Below are 6,822 nucleotides of genomic sequence, written 5' to 3' on the forward strand. Positions count from 1 at the left end.
AACACTGTAAAGACTGTATTTAATTCAGATTAATAACAGTCTGTGGGAACGAAAGTACTACTATCGTTACAGGCATTTTCATAATATAAATTTCATATATGCAATATAAAAGGCAGATTCTTATCGATTGGTGCATTTTCGACGGAAAGTTTACATTGTGTAAACGGTGAAAGTCTGATGTAGCATTTAGAAAAACCCCAAGTTTAATTAAATTAGTATATTAAAATTCAGGCGTTCCTTACCTATTTGAATACGATAAATATTACAGTATTAGATAATACACACACATACACACACACAGATACACAACTGTGTGTGTGCGCACGTGTGTATGTATATATTATACACGCACACAACCACAGACATGTGTATGTCTTTGTGTGCGCATGTGTATATGCGTGTATGTGAGTGTGTGTATATATATATTGGTATATAAAGGTTAGATATATCTATATTACCCACATATACATATATATGCGCGCCCACACACACACACAGACACACACAGAATTCGATGTCTGATTTGATGCCAGATCGCTCACAACGTCTTTGGAAAAGCAGAAAGGCGGCGAGCGGGCAGAAACGTTAGCGCGCCGGGCAAAATTCTTAGTGGTATTTCGTCTGCCGCTACGTTCTGAGTTCAAATTCCGCCAAGGTCGACTTTGCCTTTCATCCTTTCGGGGTCGATGTACTCGACTTAATCCGTTTGTCTGTCCTTGTTTGTCCTCTCTGTGTTTAGCCCCTTGTAGGTAGTAATGAAATAGGTATTTCGTCTGCTGTTACGTTCTAAGTTCAAATTTCGCCGAGGTCGACTTTGCCTTTCATCATTTCGGGGTCGATTAAATAAGTACCAGTTACACACTGGGGTCGAAATAATCGACTTAATCCGTGTGTCTGTCCTTGTTTGTCCTCTCTGTGTTTAGCTCCTTGTGGGTAGTAAAGAAATAGGTATTTCGTCTGCCGTTACGTTCTGAGTTCAAATTCCGCTGAAGTCGACTTTGCCTTTCATCCTTTCGGGTTCAATTAAATAAGTACCAGTTACACACTGAGAGAGTAGTGCATGCCATAAAAGTGATACTGGGGTTAAATATACAAAGTCCATTATACCCATCTGTGGTCTACACATTTGCTGTACGCCATCTTTTATACCCAGACAAATCATATACGAGATAACACTTCCAATCAGTTAAGATTAGAAGCCATGAGAGCTAGTGTCTGGTAGGCATCATGGCATTTAATATTATTATTATTATTATTATTATTATTATTATTATTATTATTACTATTATTATTATTATTATTACATTTTATTCCCACTCCTTATCCTCTCAAACTTCTCCCCAACTTCCCCTTTCATTTACCAATTTTTATTCTTTCTTATTCCTCCCAACAATAAAATATGCTACTACGTATCACAGCCACTCGCTTTGCACACAACTATATACACACTTTCTTTCTTAGCGAAACAAACATCCCTCTATCAATTCCTTTCAACTATTAACCTTTACTACCCTCTCTTACTCAACAGTCACCCCACCTTTCTTAGAACCGGTTTTACTCACCATACTTATTCTAATAGAAAGCAGTTCATATTTTGTAGTATTCATGCTAACTCTACATCTACTGATACTTGAAAGAACATCCCTATACTAATATTTATTTATTGATTTGTTGCTTGATATACTTACATAACCTTGCCACTATTATTTTAATATGACGTTTTCAACTACAATAGATATTACCGCCATTATTATATCCTACTGCATTGTATTTCCTTTCCTCTTGTACAGCTTCCTCTTTAGAGCACATACATAGATCAAGCACGTACCTATTTATTTATCTTCTCTGAGATACGTGTCGTAACATCGTGACATTTGTCCTTGTTTACATAGACAATAAACTGCGAGTGCATACATGAGGGGTGGCTGTGTGGTAAGTAGCTTGCTAACCAACCACACGGTTCCGGGTTCATCTTGGGCAAGTGTCTTCTGCTATAGCCCCGGGCCGACCAATGCCTTGTGAGTGGATTTGGTAGACGGAAACTGAAAGAAGCCTGTCGTATATATGTATATATATATATATATATATATATGTGTGTGTATATGTCTGTGTGTCTGTGTTTGTTCCCTTAGCATTGCTTGACAACCAATGCTGGTGTGTTTACGTCCCCGTTACTTAGCGGTTCGGCAAAAGAGACCGATAGAATAAGTACTGGGCTTACAAAAGAATAAGTCCCGGGGTCGATTTGCTCGACTAAAGGCGGTGCTCCAGCATGGCCACAGTCACATGACTGAAACAAGTAAAAGAATAAAAGAATAAATGCTTACGTGCGTGTGTACGTTTGTGAGACTTGTGTAACGTAGATAAATCACCTGTTTTGGTTTTGGTAACATTAATTGTGGTCTTCCCTACGATGTTAAATCTATTTATGATACCCTAATTGAAACTTGGTGGAGGCGCAATCGCCCAGTTGTTAGGGCAGCGTACTCGCTGTCGGGGGATCACGGTTTTGATTCCCAGACCGGGCGTTGTGTGTGTTTCTTGAGCGTAAACACCCAAAGCTCCACGAGGCTCTGGCAAGGGGTGGTTGTGATCCCTGTTGTACTCTTTCGCCCCGACTTTCTCTCACTCTTTCTTCCTGTTTCTTGTGTAACGCTGCGATGGACTAGCGTCCCGTTCAGCTGGGGAGAACACATACGCCACAGAAACCTGGAAACCGGGCCCACAAGCCTGGCTAGGCTTGAAAAGGGTGCATAAATAAATAAATAAAATTAATAAATAATTTAAATCTAATATATGCACACCCTTACAGTAATTTTCAAGGATAATTGTCGGATCATTTCGCTTTGAACGGCAGTCTTTAACATAATTTCTAGTCAACTAAAAAGTGTTAAACTTCGTATACTGGTAGAATGTGTTTATAAAACATATTTTTCTCTTGGCTTTATTGAGAAAATTCTATAGTTTGTAAGATATTTGTTGTTTTTTCTGCAATTTCAACCGATCAATGACGTCTATTGAGTTAAAAAGGATTCTGTGCCGTATGAATATGTCCCTCGCTTAAGAAACAGACTGGATTTATTTACATTTGTGAAGAAAAAAAGATACCCTTCCCCCCACACCAAACCCTAACCCTAACACTAACTAACCCTAACCCTAACCCTAAAAGAGATTGAAATGCAATAGATCGATTCTAGGGTCATAATTATGGGTGATAATTAATTTCATATGACACCGCTAGAAAAAACTGCCGTTCAAACCGAAAAGATCCTAATTGTCTTATAATCAGAAGATGTGCTCCCTTAGTTTTCTCTCCTACGAACTGCTAATCCCCAGTTGAAGTCATATCACGAGCAGTTTCGTCAGACATTTATAAGTTTCAATAGTGAGAAACACTATAAATATTTTATATCGATAAACAGTAATTTATTGATGGTATAACATTAATGACCTTACAAATTTTCACATGATGCTTTTGCTGGACAGCTGGTTAATTAAATGGTGTATATTCACATAGATCAGAGTTTCAATAAGAATTGATGCAAAATATATAATAGAAATAAATCTAGAATCATTTGTATTATGTTCTTCCATGTGGAGTTTGCAGACCAGATGAAATTTTCTATGTGTAATCTTTATATATAAAAGTAAGTTTGTGTGACTGTCTACTCCGATTTAGATTCCTAACTACTCCCACATTTTGCGGTACAGTTTAACCAAAACTGGGTATCTTATAGTCGTGATTCATATCGAGCCCTTCTGGGTATTAGCGCGCGTCTACGATGAGTCTACGATTTTTAAAATAATTTACCATAATTTTTTTCAATTTTAATGCATATTTTTTTAAATATAATGGAAGTAACTCTCTAAAAATGTCTACGATGAGTCAACGATTTAAAAAAAAATTTACCATCATATTTTTTCCATTTTTAATGCATTATTTTGCTATTTTTTGGCTATAACTCTCTAAAAATGCTTTATAGTTATTTCCCTTACAAACCCGAGCAACGCCGGGCGATACTGCTAGTAGTAAATAAATAGAAAATTAATTGGGCGTCATTTTACAGGTCGTTTTCGGAGAATCTTGTTAATATTCTGAAGACATTAGCTCTAAATCTTCGGTTTCTGAGAGATGTGCTATGGTGAATCAGTCTGTATAGATGTAACTTATGAGTATATATCATGTACAATCTTCCTGTTACTTTTACGTTTTCCCCAGCTTCCTTACTTAATCTATATGAGAGAATTATTTAGAATAGAACGTAAATTAGAATACGTGATATTTGGGGCATTGCATACGTAAACAATTTGGAAGCGCGTGGCTTAGTGTTTAGGGTGTTATAAAATCTCTCGTGGAAGCGCCATCCAACCAAAATGCAAATATATGGGAAACTAGCACCTGTGTCATCTCTTGTGAAAGGCAGGAGTGTCCAGTTTGCTGGACATTGTTGTAGAGCTGAAGACGAGGCAATTTCTACTTTTCTCCTCTGGAAGCCATCTACTTGCAATACCGGAGGGTGCACACTCTCCTACCCTGATGTAATCTCCAGGGACACAGACATCCAGCAACAGGACCTCCGTAATGCTATGATGGACCGTGAAGTCTGGCGGAGCATGGTAAATTCCATTGTCTCGACCATGGTCGAACAATGATGATGATGATCGTAAGATTGTGCTTTCAATTCCTGGACTGGGCGACGCGTTGTGTTCTTGAGCAAAACACTTCATTTCACGCTGCTCCAGTCCACTCAGCTGAGTAACGCTGCGATAGACTGGCATCCCGTTCAGCTGGGGAACACATACCTCATAGAAACCGGGAAACCGGGCCCATGAGCCTGGCTAGGCTTTAAAAGAGGGCGCATTTATTATTTTATACGTAAACAAACATATATACTTATATGCATACAGGCATACACATAGACACACACATAAACACACACTCACAGACACAAACACACACTCACACACCCATGTGTGTATATGTGTTGGTAGCGTGTGTGTAAGCGCGCGTGTGTATGCATGTATGTGCAAGCATGTATTATGACCGTCACCATAGACAAAAGACTTGTGACCGATACGAGTACTGCTGGGAACAGAGTACCGTGACGGACCGTCTCTTAGTCAGAAAAACTCTCCTACACGTAGGGCATATATTAGAATATATCTTTAACAATTTATGACGAATCCATTATTGTCGTGGTGTGCTGGATAATGTTTGCAGAAGAGGCTTCTAAGATAATATATTCTCATCTCCTACGTAAACAGCGGAGGCGAGCAAAACGATCTTTAAAAATCTGTCCTTCGGTCTCCAACAAATCTACCCAGCTTCATTGGACTCGTCTGTAACGTCTTGGTCATGTACCCAGGAAAAGCAATTATAATCAGAGTATTTCAAAGATGTGCTGGATGATCGGAGTTATCGGCGTATCTGAAATTAACCTGAGGTATGTACCCTACAAATACGGTGTACGTTGTCCCCGTCCTATCTTTTAGAATGTGATACATGATTTCTGAGATCCCTAAGCCCAATCCGCAGAAAACACAGTAAGAAGACCACACGTAATTTCAAAGAGTATTTCAGATTCATCAACTTGAGTTAACCTGGATTAACTGGCCCGTAAACAATGTTAAACATCGCCACACTGACAATTTTTTAAGGACAGAAATTACGCGCTAAGGAATTTACTTAATCGTAGAGGGCTGGATATAACTAAGTTACAGTTCCTTTTATGTATACCCCTAATACATACATTCATATATATTATATATGCGTGTGTACGAGAACATGTGTATATAACTGTGTGTTTGTTTTGAATGCATTGTGTATGACTGTGTAAATGGTTCGTGAGAAATGCTCTAATCCGCGAAGGAAAACAAAACCTCTGGTTTTAACCCAAATACTCCTTCAGGTATTTGTTTATTGTGCATGGATTCTTTGTAACTCATGAAGTTTGAAACGAGGAACATTGAAAAAAAATATCACAAACACACACAAACACACACACACTCACACATATATATATTACTCTTTCACTTGTTTCAGTCATTTGACTGCGGCATGCTGGTGCACCGCCTTTAGTCGAGCAAATCGACCCCGGGACTATTCTATCGGTCTCTTTTGCCGAACCGCTATGTGACGGCGACGTAAACACACCAGCATCGGTTGTCAAGCAATGCTAGGGCGACAAACACAGACACACAAACATATACACACACATACATATATATATATATATATATATATATATACGACAGGCTTCTTTCAGTTTCCGTCTACCAAATCCACTCACAAGGCTTTGGTCGGCCAGGGGCTATAGCAGAAGACACTTGCCCAAGGTACCACGCAGTGGGACTGAACCCGGAACCATGTGGTTGGTTAGCAAGCTACTTACCACACAGCCACTCCTGCGCCTATGTATTCATTAATGCATAAAGTTCTATATAGATATGCATACACGCATATTTATTAAGCATGTAGGATCTTTTCCTTTTGAACGGCACTTTTTAACACAATTTCTAGTTAACTAAACACTTTAAAACTTCGTATACTGGTAGACGCAGCAAATGATTTTAGCTCACTAGAGGCGATTTATTGATTAAAATTCGAAAAATTAAACTACGTTACACAAACAAATTACAATTTTATCAAGAAAGCCAAGAGAAAAAAATGTTTTATTTTGACACATTCTACCGGTATACGAAGTTTTAAAAGTGTTTAGTTAATTAGAAATTGTGTCGAAAAGTGCCGTTCAAAAGGAAAAGATCCAACATGTACAAGAAGAAGCCTAACCAGCAAAAAATTCGAAGTCACTGTCACCACAC

Source organism: Octopus sinensis, linkage group LG21 (assembly GCF_006345805.1).
Source record: "Octopus sinensis linkage group LG21, ASM634580v1, whole genome shotgun sequence".
Classification (NCBI taxonomy): domain Eukaryota; kingdom Metazoa; phylum Mollusca; class Cephalopoda; order Octopoda; family Octopodidae; genus Octopus; species Octopus sinensis.